This window comes from Camelus bactrianus, chromosome 10 (assembly GCF_048773025.1).
Source record: "Camelus bactrianus isolate YW-2024 breed Bactrian camel chromosome 10, ASM4877302v1, whole genome shotgun sequence".
Lineage (NCBI taxonomy): Eukaryota > Metazoa > Chordata > Mammalia > Artiodactyla > Camelidae > Camelus > Camelus bactrianus.
Genome location: NC_133548.1, coordinates 16,394,543 through 16,410,168, shown reverse-complemented (window position 1 = coordinate 16,410,168; position 15,626 = coordinate 16,394,543). Strand labels below are relative to the sequence as shown.

The following is a 15,626-nucleotide window of genomic DNA, read 5'->3' as shown; positions in this document are numbered from 1 at the left end:
AGGGGACAGCGTGGAAGTTTCCCTGGAATGAATACTCTGATCTAGCGGGCCCCTCTCTGCATGTCCCTAACGGATCACCAGAATTCAGACGAAGCAGCGAGGGCCTGTGAGCAAACCGGGAAAGCGAGCAGGGGTGAAGGAAGTGGTGAAGGGCAGAGGGTGACCCCAGGGGCCAGCGGAGGAGGCCTGGATGCCGGACTGAAGGAGGAGAACGAGGCAGGGAAGGGGAGAGGAGCAGCCCGCAGGAGGATACGTGCCTTCAAGGCGGCCGCCACGGCAGCGGTGTCGGCGGCGACCGGAGACTGAAGGGGAGGAGGTTTGGGGAGGGGAGGGAGCGCGGGGGAGAGGGAGGGAGGGACGGAGCGGTGGCGGGGAGGTGGGGCCGGCGGGCGGGCGGGCAGGCGGGCGGCTGCAGCTGCCGCCGGCGTCTCGGGGGCTCCAGGCTGCGGGGAGGACGCAGCGCCGAGCAATCCACTGCGGAGCCGCGCGAGGCCGCCCGAGCCCGAGCCCCGGCCCCGATCACCAAGCGAGCGCCGCCGCCGCCTTGCTTCAGCCGGTCCCCGGACGCGCCGCCGCCGCCACCGCCGGGAAGGCAGCCGGCGCCGAGCAAGTTGCGAGCGCGCCTCTCCGCCCGGGGAAAGTTTCCCCCGTGGCCGCTGGCGGGAGTTGGCGCGGGGTCTGGCCGTTACCGCTGGAAGGTAGGGGCTCTGTACCTCCGTGCCTTTCGTGCGCCCCGCCGCGCCCTCGACGATTTGGGGACACGAGCGCGCTCCCCTCGGTCGACTGTTGGGCACGGTGAGGCTGGGAGTAGAATGGGGGGGATCCCAGGATGGTCCTGGGGAAGCCCAGCAACCAAGTTCTACTTAAACTAGCCTGGGGTGAGGGCAGGGGAGACGTGCTCGCCCCCATTCCTGCCCCGAATCCGCCAAGGGCCAGGGGCTTCCCCAGGGACAGGTGCAGCGCCAGTCGGTACTCCAGGCAGGTGAGTGAGGGGCGCCAGAAGAATGGCGGGGGTAGCAGGTGTGGTTACAAGGTTGGGGTGTTGGCTAGGGCTGCGCCCTGAGGGAGAGGATGCGCGCCATGCCACTCTGTACGGGGACAGGTAGGGACTAGGGATTAGGATTGGGGATCCGGGCCAGGAGGATTGCTGGGCCCATTAGGGGCACTGAGGGCAGGCCGCCTTCGGGGTTCCTGGAAGTGGGGCGGGGCGGGGGCGCCACGCTTTTCTTCGGGGCCTCCTTTAGTCCGTACGGTGTGTGCGGTTTGGGGAAGCTGAGACTCCGTTGGGTACTCGGTGGATCCGAAGCTCGAGCGCGTCCAGATTTAGGGGGCGTAGTGAGAGTCCGCTTGCAGGGTTGGCGGGCACGAGTGGGTTCGCGCCGGCTTTGGGTCCCGGCTGGACTGAGGTGAGTTGGCTCCCGCCAGGGGGCGCCGTTCTCTGGCCCTTCCACTCTCAGAAAGGCGATGCCTAGTTCCTTCGAGAGACAAATGCGCCAAAATCTGAGACCGACAACCACAGATCACCCCTCAACACACGCGGGGGCCCGCTCTGAGGAGTACCCCATCCAAGCCGGAATGGGACAGAGAGTCGGAGTGTGAGGCGGGGGTGCCCACAGTCAGCTAAACTATGTACTGAAAAGCTTGGCTGTCAGGAACTGGTTTTTTTGTGGGGGGCGCTGGCAGGATGTGTGGGTGAATAAAAAATTCACTCCCAGAAAAACAAAAAAGGAGGGGAACTTCATATTAACAGCGAATTGGTGTGGAGTAAGTAGATGGGAGAATTAACTTTTTGAGGTTTCTTGGAAGTCTGAAACCTAAACAGCTGAATGCACCCTTTTTATAAAAGTTGTACCTTTGTTCTACGGATCTGGCCAGATCCCTATCTGATGTGAGTGGGATTAGAGTCTTGGGGTGTATCTCCTTTCTGGGCACAAATAAACTGGGAGGAACAAGGTGTGGGTGATGGGAGTCCCTTAAAGTCTTTAGCAGTCCAGGCTCAAGTGGTAAATTTCTTAGTCAACAAGAGCCCCTCCACTTGGTGTCTGGGGTCTTCGGGGACACATTCATTCTGTCATTTCACAATTATTGGTGGAAACCTGGTACATGTCCCTTTGTGTGACCTCAGGGCCCTGGTGTGTTGAGTCTGTGTGTCTGTGCTGAGGCCTTGGGAAGCCACATGGCTGCTGGCCTCTATGAAGAGCATCATCTTTGTCATGTGTAGGGCTGTTCGACATTGAAGGGACATCCAAGGGACTGTGGCCACATCTTTCTCTCTAATTCCCTCCCTCCTCCCTGCACCCCAAGTGAGTAGCAATGAGCAAATCAAGACTGCTCAGTGGCCTCATAGTGGCCAGTGGAAGTTTTCCTCTTTCTCTTGACTGCAGACGTGCACTCATTGGCCAGCACCCCCTCCCCACTCCCATGTCCCCAGAGTCCCCTGCAAAGGTGATGGAAATGGGGTGGTCCCTGAAGGAGAGTTGAGGCTCTTGCTTTCAGTGTAGCCCAGCAAATGTTTCTGTTGGATGCGCTCAAATTGCTCGAGGACAAAATTGCCATAAAGAAAGATCAGCACGGTTTTTATTTTGAATAGAAGAGGACGAGTAGGGAGGAGACAGAGGAAAGGGTGGAGAAGCCCGCTGTCTCTGGATTTGTCTTCAAGACATTCCATGGGGCCAGAAAACAAAGAGGAGTTGTTTTGGTTTTTCTTTGTTTTGTTTTTAGTGGCTCTTGTTTTTCCGCTGAGGGAAGCCTGCCCGGAACAGTGTTGCCCCTGGAACCTGGGCATGAGCAAGGGGCCAAGGGACCCCAGAGGGCTGGCAGCTCTGCGTTCTATCCTTGCTCTCTACACCCCCTACACACCCAACCAGCCCCGTAGAGAAGAGGGCATTGAGCCCCCGAGGGATGCTGATAGCCAGCAACTTCCCCTCTTGAATCTGCTTTTTCAGTATATAAAATGAGGGTGTTGGCCTGGAGATTTTAGCAGGGTGGGGGGGCTGCTTGCAACTTAAAGTCAGGAGAGTCTAATGTCTGAGGGCGCTGGGCAGCCCCGCTCTGCCCTCTGTCCAGTGGAGGGCACTTCTCCTGGCTGTCTTGCGCCGCTTCGCACCTACACAGCAAAGTGAGCCAGGTGCCTGTCCTCCATCGGTCTGCAGTTTACGGATAGACGCTGATGTTGGCGACCAGTTTCTGCTGGGAGCCCCATTTCTGTCCATAAGCTTGCATATTATCTTTCTCTGGATGCCTAGCCGGCGTTTACTCCTTCCCCTTCCCCGGGAAGAGCAAATGGTGAAGGCTGGGCTGCCCCTTTGAGGGACCCCTCTTTCCAGAGGGCTGCTCTTCTGGTCTATTTCATCAGCCATTGAGAAGGAAAATCAGGAACATTTGTTCGTGCTCAGCTGGGACACAGCAGAGGGAGGGGACCTTGGAAACCAGCACTTCAGTCCCCCGGAGCAGATGATCGGTTGATCGGGTATTTCTGCAATCTGATGCCATTAAGTAACCCGCCAGCCCGGGCTCCTCCTGCTGCACGGGCTGCCACCTTGGACGCGCATCAACGCTCTGATGGGGGTGGTGTGTGTGTGTGTGTGTGTGTGTGTGTGTGTGTGTGTAGATAATGAAACACTTATTAAAAAGAAGGGGAGAGAGAGATGAGCCTCAGAGTCTGCAGCCGGCAAAGCAGGTCTTTCATCTTGGCACTTGTCATCTTAAGGTCCAACTCTTGCCCCTTGTCTGCACCCAAGACTGTTGGTTTAATTAGTAATTAAACAACTTGGAGATGGGCAAAAACATGTTCATTGGTTGTATGCATGTGTGTACATACTGATTGGCAACAGGATGGAGTGGAAAGGTTGCTAGACCAGCTGGACCAGGGAGAGGGAGCCCTGATTCTGTCACAAATGGAGATGTGGGACCTCAAGTGAGTCACTGCCCCTCTCTGAGCTGCAGTTTCCCTATTTTTTTTAACCACAAGATGGTTAGAGTGCCTGGGTTTTAGTGTCGGCTTTCTTCTACTTATTAGCTGTGTGACCTTAGGCCATTCAATCTCTGGTGCCATAGTTTCCTGATCTGTAAAATGGGGCTAATAATACTCCATCAGATTGTTGTGAAACTGCGACAGGATAAAACATGCGAAACCCTTAGCCCAGTGCCCAGCAGGTAGAGAATGTTCAGCAATACTCACTGCCATCATTGTCACTATCATCATTGTCACCGCTGCTGTGCAGTGAGATCAACACTGATCCTTTCCAGCTCTGATATTCTGGGGCATGGGGTGTGTGTGTGTGTGTGTGTGTGTGTGTGTGTGTGTCTGCTTTTGAGATGGCAGGCAGGGTGAATGAAACAAATTGCTTTTTTGTTTGTTTGTTTGTTTTCTTCCTTTCCTTGCCTTACTGAGGGACTCCTGAGTTAAAATCTTGTGAGTAGTCTCATGATAGCCCCATCCTTGTGGCAGGGAGCCCAATTTGACGTCACTGAAAATACCCTGGTTTCTGGCACGTGAGGGATGACATTTCATCAGCTAGTGTTTGCCTGTCCTTTCCCGTCCATCCTTTGTTTCCCACCCTTAACCATAGTACGAGGACCATATGTGCAGATAATGAGTTTAAGCTGATGAACAACACCCAGATTCACCCAAATAAAAGGCCGTCCTCCTAGAAGACACTTTTGGCTTTAAAATAAATCATCTGGCTCCTTGGCTGCATTGCAGCATGTCTGGCTGGCCCTGCTTCCCTCTCTGTGTCCTGCCCCTTGGTCTGTTGCAGGGATGTGGGCCGGGCCAGGTCTGCTGTCTGGGCTGTATCAGCAGTCCTGGCTGGGCAGCCTCTGCCTCATCTCTGCCCAGCACGTCCGGTGCTCTGAGCCATCCCAGTGATGATCTTTCTGATGGCAGACGTTTTGGGAGCGCTCACCATTGGCCAGGAGCTAGACAAGGCTTCAAGTTCCCTCCACCCTCAAAGTTGGTTCAGCTATTGTCCCCATTTTACAGATTAGGAAGTAGGGCTCAGAAAAATCAAGAGAAGAAATGGTGGGACTGGAATTTGATCCTAGGTTGATCTGATTCTCCATTCTGTGCTTAAAACTACTCTGTGATGTTTCCCCTCCTAGCAAAACTTCCTGTGAGCCCCAAAGCCTCAAGAAAGATTTCCCTGAGATGTGATCAGGCCCCCTCCTCCCTACTTTTTGGCTCGTGTTCTAGTATCAGAGTGCCTTATCTCTTTTTTCATCCTACATTGTTTACCCGGGGACACTGAAAGGTAGGAGTTTTTGGGGATAAGGCTGCTTACAGGAAGGGAAATGATCTTATTAAGCAATGAGAGGTTGTAATTGGAAGAGGATACGTGTTGCAGTCACAGATGTGAACTTGCATCTTGTTTCTGCCATTTATTGGCTCTGTGGCCTTGGTTTCCTTATCTGTGAAAAACAGAATAATAGCAGTAATAACATTGTTACGCTAAATCACACCAGCAGCCACAGCAGATGACACTAAGCACTCAGTGGCTTTAATTCTCGCTCACATTACTTGTCTAACATGAATCTCTGCTCCATGCAGTTACTCAGGGACCCAGGCTAATGGTGACTCCACCGTCTTTGTAGCTGCAGCTCCTGGGTGACATGGCGTCCACGATTACTCAGAAGGCAAAGTGAGAGATGGAAAAAGAAAAGGCACACTAACGCTCAGCTGCTTCAGCCAGGAGGTGACACATCACTTCAGCTCCAGTGCATTGGTCGGAACTGTCACATGACCCCACACCAGCTGCAAGGGAGGCTGGATATTTGCTGAGCACTAACTCCCGGATAGAGTTACTTTCCTGGATAGAGTACTTTGAGGATTAATTGAGATGATGCATTTAAAACTTCTAGCACAGACTTGGCACATCATCAGCCCTTAAAACATGGAAGCTTCCTTTCCTAAATGATCCCTGATGCCCATTGCTCTTTAGAGATGACAGACCATGTACATGGAAATGGTCTCTGGGCTGATCATACAGTGCCCATAATACACTAGAGGGAGGTGGGGCTCACAGAGGCCAAGGGACTGGCAAGTAAGCACACTGCAAGGACACTGGGCCGGGCCCTTGACCTTCAGCTCAGGGCTCCCATGGCCTCCTTTGCCTTGTTGAACTTTACTGCTGAGAACTTTCGGGATCCTCCAGAACCTGCTTTTGCTCCTGTCTCCTCCTCTCATGCCCTAGTTGGGTAGAGCTTCAGTATTCGTCTTCTGTGTGTGCATGCGGCCAAGGGGGAAGGGGCTGGGGGGGAGATGGGGAGGGGAAGGCTGCAGGGACTATCTGGAAGCTGAAGGAGTGGTGCAGAGGCATGAGAAGCCGTAGTGTTAGATGTTCCTGGTGAGAGCCATAGGAATTTGGGCCGCACACACACTGCTTTGGGAACTGCTGTGCCTTCAAGCTTTGGGGTGCCCCCCAAATGACGTGGAAGGTTATCTGTGTTTCCTGTCCCACCCACGCAGTCCCGCACACCCACCCATCTTTCCTTTCTCTTGGATGGAGAGGCTCCGGGCCCATCCTGGGTGGCCTTGGGCTGAGCTCTCATGTTGAGCTAATATGGCTTCCATTTGAAATGGGAGAAGAATTTGGAGCCCTGGCCCTTGGATTCAGGCCCATCTTTTCAAGTCTAATTACCGCTGCGGGCACAGGGCCTGGGGGTGCTGCCGAGAGAGGCCCCCCGCCTGTGTTGCTGGGACAGATTTCAGTGCTCTCCCTGGCCAAGTGTGCCTCAGCCTCCTGGGGGAGCAGTGTACCATCACCTGGTGCCTGACATTTAGGCTCCCTCCAGCAGGGCAGGCCCAGGGGCTCATCTGCTCTGAGTTTTTAGCCCCCAGGGGAATGAGATGCTTCTCCAGCCAAAATATAAACACCCCTGGAATAATGGGGATTAACTGTCCCCTGAAAAAGACCCCCCAGGAAGACCTGGTGGGCTAGACACTGGGTAGAAGGGTCTTTAGGAGAGGATGGCTTCCTAAGTTGGGGTTCTGTGGTGGCCCATGGCCCCCCTGGGCATAGTGGAGGCTTGTTCCTGGGGGCACTAAAGAGAGTGGCCTTCTACTGCAGAGCCGGGGACCAGCTCAAGGGCCTGATGAGGTGGTATACTGGTTTCCCAGGGCTTCAGTAACAAGCCCCATAAAGTGGGGGTGTTCAAACGGCAGACATTCATCCTCTCACAGTTCTGGAGGCTAAAAGTCCAAAGTCAAGTGTGGTCCCAGCTCTTGGGGACGGTCCTTCCTTGCTCCTTCCTTGCTTCTGGTGGCTGCTGGCAACCCCTGATGTTCCTTGGCTTGTGGACACATCACTCCAGTCTCCCCCCTGTCGTCGCATGGTGTTTTCCCTGTGTTTGTCTTTCCTCGTGTTATGAGGATACCAGCCATAGTGGATTGGGGCCTTATGACCTCATCTTAACCTGAATGAATCTGCAAAGACCCTGTTTTCAATTAAGGTCACGACACGTACCAGGGGTCAGGTCATCAACATATCTTTGGGGGACACACAATTCAACCCATAGCAGGTGGGTACTGTTATCACTTCATTTTATGACCAAGAAAACCAACCCAAGAGTTTAAGTAATTTACCCAAGGTCATACAACTATACAAATAGTAAGTCATTGGTCAGTTAATTTCTGTACATTTCAGTTTTCTTATCAATTCATCCCCACCTCGTGGCCTAGTTATGTGCGTCAGAAGAGGTGAGTGTGTCAGATACACTTTGTCCACAGCTAACGTTGGTCAGATGCAGTTTTCCATATTTTGTTCCCTCCCAACAGGCCTGGAAGGGTGCAGGGTGTTTATTCTGTGCTCAGGAAACGTCAACGCATGCGAGTTGTGACCAATTGCAGATAGAATGTTGTCTAGAAATAATGATTTGGAATGAACGCAGGAAGGGCACCATTTACATTTATTTCAGCTCGTCTTTCTGGAGTTGCCCGCCATCTCCATCTCCATCAGCTGGGGAGGCCGAGGGTTCAGATACACAGCTGCATCCCCATACCTTGAAAGCAGAGAGGCAACACGCCATCCAGATTAGGTAGGAGTATGGTTTCTGAACATAAGAGCCCGGGTTCAAGTCCCAGTTCAGACACATTCCATGACCTTTATTTGGCCTTTGACAAAATGCTTAACTTCTCTGTACTACCATTTTACTTCATAAGGTTTTTTTTTTTTTAATTGAGGTGTAATTGACATAAAACATACTAGTTTCAGGTGTGCAACATAATTATTCAATGTTTGTATCTACTGCAAAATGATCACCCTCGTAAGGTTTCATGAGGATAAAATAAGACTAAAGTGCATAAGTGTATCTTTTAGGATTGAATGTGGCACTTCAAAAGTATTCAATGAATGTTGGGATTATTCTAATTATTTTATTTATTATCTGTTTCACTCAGTGGAAAGAGGGCAGAGACCTGTTTGTTTCATTCTCCATGGAACCTGCAGCATGTAGCCCAGTGCCTGGGGATGAACAGATGTTTAGTACAAACATGCTGAATGAATGAATGAATGAATGAATGAATGCTTAGTCATAGATTCTTTGGGATCACATCCTTTCTTGCTGTGCACCAAGGCCTCTGCCCGTAACCTCCCTTCTGTGGGGGCACTGGGAACAGCATGGGGACATACCCAGTGGGGAGCCATACTCAGGGAAAGCACTTCCATCTGGGGGTTGGGGCCATGAAGGCCTCCCCATGGAAATAAGTACAAGTTAAAGCTTGGAGGATGAGGAGGAGCTAGGGAAGGGGGCCTGGAAACTGGTGGTTACCAGACACAGGCTATGTGGTTGCCGGTGGGAAGAGCCACAATTTGCAGTGTTGGATGTCCCCACCACTTCTGGGGGAACAGACGGGCACGGCCAGCAGAGACACTCGCCAACACTCAGACACACGGAAGGGAGGGCAGTCCTCCGGTATTATTCCCTAACAGGGGTACCTCACTCGGGGTAGCCGGGTCTAGGAAAACGCCAGCTGGATCAGAGGATCCTCATCCAATTTACAGATAGATTAACTCTCAGATTCCCGTTCCTCCCAACTGCCTTAAAAATAAAATTCAATTTACTGAAGTTCGACTTACACACTTTGTTAGGGAAAACATCTGTTGTGTAATGTGATCCTGCAAGCCACCTCCAGCTCAAAATCTTTCAATAGATTCTGACTTGTGTTCAGAAGGCCTTCTTGCAGCCTCTGCCCCTCCCTGACCTGAGCCTGCCTCCCTTTGCTCCATACCTGATAACTTGCTTCTTCTCTTGCCAACACCCTGCTGCCCCCCACCCCTACCAGCTGCACAGGCCACTCTGCATGCACTTCCCCTACCCCTGCAATGCTTTCCCTCCCTCTTTAGCTACCCAACTCCTCCTCATCCTTTGGATCCCATCACCTCCTCCAGGAAGCCCCTCATGACTCCCAAGTGGGCCAAATTTCCCACCTATTGGCTCTGATTGCTCCACCATCCGCTCCTTAACAGAAGTTTGTCACAGTTGGGCGATTGTTAACTTACCCATGTGATTATTTAACATCCATCTCTCCCACTCTAGTGTAAGCCCTGGAGAGCAGGGACCCTTCTGTCTTAGCTCATCCTTGGATCCCAGGCACCTGGCAGGTGCTCACAAGGTGCCTCCCACCATTTTTCCTTCTGCAGACCAGCCTTTTTCAGGTTCTTTTGGGTAAAGAGCAGAGCTAACATGTGTTGATCACTTTCAGTGTGCCAGGCACCTACAAGTCTGATCTCATCCAATGGAATGGTTGACAGTCCCAGCTCTACCACTCACCAGCTCTGCAACCTTTGGCAAGTTACTCAACCTCTCTGTCATTTTCTCATCCATAAAATGGGACTAAAAACGGTATCTAATTTACTAGGTTGTTGTGAGGATTAAATGAGTTAATTCTTGCCAGATTTATTTTCTCACAGTTTTGGAGGGTAGAAGTTCATGATCAAGGTGTCAGCAGATTCAGTTTCTTCTGTGGTCTCTCCCCTTGGCTTGCAGAAGGCTGCCTTCACGTTGTGTCCTCACATGGTCTTTCTCCTGTGCATGAGCACCCCTGGTGTCTCTTGGGGGTCCGAGCCTCCTCTTCTTTATAAGGACATTAGTCAGATTGGATTAGGACCTACCCTAAAGGCCTTGGTTTAATTTAATCATCTCTTTAAAGACTCAGCTGGTCTGAACCCCAAGCCTACTTTCAAGCATCAGATGGTCTGTTCCCTGGCTGTGCTCTGTGGGACGCCAGGGTCTCCCCTGCTGGAGTCAGTTCACGTCCTAACAGCCAGGGTGGGAGGAAATCAGGATCCGGGGTTCCCAGAGGCTTCTCGCCTGGCCCTTTGCTCTGCTCTAGTCCTTAATCCCCTGTTCAGCGGCAGCTGCCAAACCTCGAAGGGAATTGGGACCTGTCGTCCTGCATGTGGGCTGAGAGGGAGGCTGAGGCCACAATGAAGAGAGAGGAAGTGGGAGGGTCCTAGGAAGTGAGGGGGGTTATCGATTCCCAGGTTTTCTTCCTCACCAGAGTTCATGTATTTGATTTTCCAGGAGTTATCAGAAGCCCTTGAAAAATAATCACTTTTTGCTGGTGGAAGACCTAAGGGAAAAATAACCCGAGTAAGCATAGTAAGAGACTATGGAAATAGAACAAAAGTATATTCAATGGAAACGCAGTCTTAAGCCAGTCTCCTCACCAGAGACAGCAGTGTGAGCAGCACCCTGTCTCTGCCGAATTGTCCTCAGTAAACGGGTGCCCGCCATTTCTGTACACCTGGTGGCATTCCAGACCTTCTATTCTGCATCTTGCCTATTTTCATTTGTTCCTTCTGCCTTGGTTTAGTTGGGTGTCTCCAAAAACAAACCCCGAGCAAGGATTTGGGTACAGTTTACTTATGAGGTTGGCCCCAGAGAGGTGAGTGGGCAGGGAGGGGGGCGGAGAGCCAAGGAAAGATGCGCTAATGAGCAGCCTCCCACTGGGGACCCTCCCGGGGACTGTGTGGAGCACCCCTCAGAATTGGCCCAGCCCGTGGTCACCAACTCCCATCTCTCATTGATTGAGAGTTACTCCTGGGGACATCAGCTTCCAGAAACTTCCAGCCTGCCTTCAAGCCTAGAGACTGAAGGGGGTGCTTGAGCAGAGGCTACCAGAGTGAGCAGGACTGTCCCCTGGAGCTGTCGGGGTCTCCAGGGTGGACCACAGGGTATGGGAGAGGCACAGCTCAGGTGTCAGTTATCTTTGGTGTCCTTTGGGGATGGATGCCGGGCATATCACTACCTGGACAGCCACGATGCTTTTGCCCGATTCCCTACTGGTGAACAGAGCCGCTTTTCTCAAACACACCCCTTTCCTGACACTCCACCAAGCAGACAATCTGTGGAGACCTACTGTGGACTGGCCAGCTGGGTCAGTAGCCATCTTCTCTCTCCCATACTTCTTGGCCCTTTCTGGCCTCATCCTGCTCCCTTGGTCTCCACAGATGTCATTTTGAACCTTTCATCTGACGGGGTCTGGGAGCCTGAGCTAGGTGGGGTCTGTGAAAGACCCTGGGGCCCTATGGAGAGCACTGGTGAGAGGGAGGCTGGCAGGTCACTAAAACGGTGCTTTCCCCCTTCCTCCAGCGTTGGACGAGGATGTCCGTTGGCAGATCAAAGGGCTTTTTGTTGTTGTTTTATTTTCCTTTCCAGCAGCTTCTTGCTGGGGAAGTAGGCTGTGGAGCCAAGGCAAACACAGCGACCTCTGAGGCCGCTGTCTGCTTGTTCTGCGAGGCTGAGGAGATGGAGGGTAGGCTTTGGTGCCGCAGAGGGGCTAGAGCTGAGGCCACAGGTGGCGACTTTCCCCAGCGACCCTTCCCTCCTCTGAGCCCAGAGACCAAATGGGGACGGACCCTGGGGGCTGAGCTCAGAGCCTGAAGGGCCCAAGGAGACCTGGGAATTGGGGGAACAGGGCGGGAGCTGGACCACAGACTAGACCCAGTCTGTGAATTGCTCTCCTTACCATTCCCCCACTGAAGACATGGGGAGAGCACTGGATGGGGAGTCCAGAGAGTCAGAGCCTAGAGCCTAATCCTGTTTTGGCTCGAACTAGCACTCGTGTCTTCTGTGGACTCTTCTGACGTTGCAGCCACACCCTGAGGAGTGGGGCTGCCTGACCTCCGCGTCTCCTGCTGACTCTAGAATGTCCCCTCAGAGTCTCCAGCGGGGCGTATAACCGAAAAGCCTCGAATGCCCTGGAGAAAAGCACTCAGGAAGCTGAGGCGTGGTTGTTGATGGAAGTGGGGGTGTTGTTTAAATAAATTAAAAGTGCAAGAGGAAAACCCATCAGCACTATTTTTAAGAGCTGGGATGATATGCATAATATTTCCTCCCTTTCATTTGATCATTTTTTTCTTCTCCAAGTGGTCTGAAGAAAGAAAATGTCAAATGATTCTGCCCACAATAAACTCAAATAAAAATACTCTTTTTAAAAAGTGGTTGCTATGTAATTGAATTTGAATAATGGGCAATTTTTGTTTCTAAGTAGCCCTACCACTCTATTCAGAGGTCTATTCAAACCTGTTGGAGAGGTACGTGTGTGCGTGTGTGTGTGTGTGTGTGTGTGTGTGTATACAAAGAAAACAGATCTCACTGATAAAGAATCTTTTTGGCAAAACAATAATAATGAGAACAATATATTTAAATAAAGTTGTGAGTGTGAGCTGGTGCATGTCTGCTGGTGAGAAGTGTAAGGGATTAAAATTAAACGCTCTTCTAGAAGGAAAAGTTCCGAAGGCAGCTGTAGAATCCAGGTGGCATTTGAATGGGGCTGTAAGCAAGTGGGAATTCCAGCTTCTGAGTCCCACAGATCTGAGTTCAAATCCTGGCTGTGCCCCTCACCAGCTGCATGACCCTGGCAAGTTTTTTTTTATCCCAACCGAACCTCAGTTTCCTCGCCTGGAACAAAGGGACAGCACACGCCGGATTTAGGACCTCACCCAGTGCTGGGCGGGCAGTGACCTGCCACGTCTGCTCTCCCTTCCCTTTTCTCTTCAGAAGCTACAGCAGAATTTTTCCACGTACCCAGCAGACCCATATCTATGATTTCATTTGAAGCCCAACAATCTGGTTTGGGTGAGATTTTTAAGCCCCACTTTATGAAAGGGGAGCCCGAGATGCTGAGATTATGGAATTTCACAGACCAGTTGGTAGAGGTGGATGTGAGAAACTGGAAGCGTTTGTCAGAACCATTGCAAAGCTGGCCTTTTCCATCATAAGGTGATTTTTTTTGCCTGTGGGGGTCTGTTGAATGCAGAAAGGGGTCCTGGTATTGCTTGAAGTGGGTGTTCATTCATTCTTTCTTCCATCGTGTGTCCAGTTGACCCTCCATATCCACAGGTTTTCCATCTGTGGATTCAACCAAGTGGAACTGAAAATATTTGGGGGAAAAAAATTCCAGAAAGTTCCAAAAAGCAAAACTTGAATTTGCTATGCATCAGCAACAAATAGTTTACAACATAGCACTGACATTGGAGTAGGTAGTATCAGTAAATCTAGAGATGATTTAAAGTCTACGGGAAGAGGGGCGTAGGTTGTATGCAAATACCAGACCATTTTAGGTAAGGGATTTGCGCATCTGAGGATTTTGCTATCCATTGGGGGTCCTGTAACCAATCTCGAGGGATGACTGGACTAGACGTTTACTGAAGACTTGAGGTGGAGGATGGTACATCCAGAGGGCATATAATCATCTAGCTAGCCCTGCACAATGGAGTCTTTTCTGGTCTTGAAGCCCCTGCGCCATAACCACCACCAAGAACCCTCTTCGGGTCCCTGACTCGGGCTGGACACTCTCGCCCACTCCTCTCATCTCCCAAGCTTCTCCCCAGCCTTAGGCCCCTCTGGCCCTCCTTCTGAGGACCTGGAATTTCTGCTCTCTTGGGGGGGTCCCCTACCCCTTATGTGGGTGACTCAGGCTTGGCACTGCTACCATGCAGAGAGTGATAGGGACACAAACTCACCAGCACCCATCTCGCCCTCCAAAGTTGCCCTTTGCCAGAGATGCTTTCTTATAGGTCCTGGTGGGGCTCCTCGAGCTTCTGATGCCACCTGATTCTCCGAGACTGGCTTTGCCTTGGTACCTGGGGGTTCTTGCGAGAACTTTGTTCTTAAGAGCCCTCCCGTGGGGAGTGGTAGGTCATCTTTCTAGCTCACACCTGTACTCTTGTTTCTCCTCTCAGTTAACAGGAGGCTGTGAACAGAAATAGCACTCCCCCCCCCCCAAAAAAAAAAGAATTCAGGAGCTAATGTCCCACGTATATGGGTCCCGCTGGGCTCTGAACCTGTGCCTTAAATGCATCACCAGGGCCATGTTGGAAATGAGCGCTATGTGGAAGGCAGCAGATGACTGCATCTTTGGAAGGAGGAGGAACAGGATTAGGGCAAGGTCTGTACTGCCAGTTGAGCAGGTAATGGGAAGACCGCTACGTGGGTCAGTGGTTAGACCCCAGGCCTGGGGTCAGGCCAATCACAGGTGGGTTCTGGCCCTGCCACTTTCTGGTGTGTGTGACTTTGGGCTGGTTAAGTCTTTCCGTATTACTTTTTTAAAAAATTCATTGAAGTATAGTCAGTTTACAATGTTGTGTCAGTTTCTGGTGCACAGCACAATGCTTCAGTCATACATGAATATACATATATTCATTTTCATATTCTTTTCCACCATAAGCTACTACAGGATATCAAATATAGCTCCCTGTGCTATACAGTATAAACTTGTTTATCTCTTTTATATATACCAGTCAGCATCTGCAAATCTCGAACTCCCAACTTATCCCTTCCCTCCCCTGGGGGCTGGTTAAGTCTTGACACTTCTTTCCCTTCCATGTGAAATAGATAACAGCAGCACAGGTTGGTGGGAGGCTGAATAACCGAGCGCACAGAGAGAGCTGAACACGGCCCCAAAGAGGCCTCCGTGGGGCCGCTGGGCCACTATGAACACGAGTCCCCAGACGTTTGGGGAGGGGGTGTGCGGGAGCAGGAACTCCCCACATTTTGAGTTGCCCTTGGGTCCTTTTTCCGGTCACATTAGTCCTGCCACCTCTAGGAGTAGCTGGAAATCTCCCAAATGCTGCAGCCATTCGTGGAGACCTGCCTTCACTTCCCGACCTGGACGTGGACCTGGACGTGGACATGGATGTTGACGGGCGTGCTGGGTGCCTTCCTCTGCCGCCCCCGGGAGCCCCCAAGCTCCATACAAGGCAAAGACTTTGGAGGTGAAGCTATAGTTCCCCAGGGAGGAAATGCCATTGTAACACAATCCCAGGATGCGGTTTCGGGCACCTTTGGCTAAAAATGGCCTCAAAAGGCAGATTTGCGGATGTTAGGGAACTTTTCGTATTTCTGAGCTTAAAAAAAATTCTAGCATGAGCAAGAGGAGAAGAGCAAGAAGGCACCATCTGGCCAAGTTGAGGGGAGAAAATGAGATTGCTTGGTTTTCATCTGCAGCAAAACTCACTCAGTTTTTCTGCAAATGTTAATGAAGACAGAAAGCGGCAGGACAACAGAGGCTGCCCGGCTGTGGCTGGAAGCACCACGCTGGAGCCCCCCCAGGCTTGTGTGTATTATTGCTCTGGAAAAGGACAGTTTGCAGTGATGTCGGGACACCAGTCTCAGCTGCATTA

General features: G+C 51.6%; 1 protein-coding gene across 6 annotated transcripts in view; it reads left to right on the top strand.

Moving 5' to 3' along the window:
• Positions 1-375: 375 nt before the first annotated feature.
• The window catches only part of TSPAN18 (tetraspanin 18), a 171,660-nt gene continuing 156,409 nt past the window's right edge, over positions 376-15,626 (top strand). For 3 of the 6 annotated variants that reach the window (XM_074372132.1, XM_074372133.1, XM_074372134.1), the window contains exon 1: positions 376-698. The gene's annotated coding sequence lies outside the window, so the exon portion shown is untranslated. Of the gene's footprint in view, positions 699-723; positions 796-15,626 lie in introns of those variants that run through there. The other 3 variants (XM_074372137.1, XM_074372139.1, XM_074372135.1) reach the window with 2 other exon arrangements.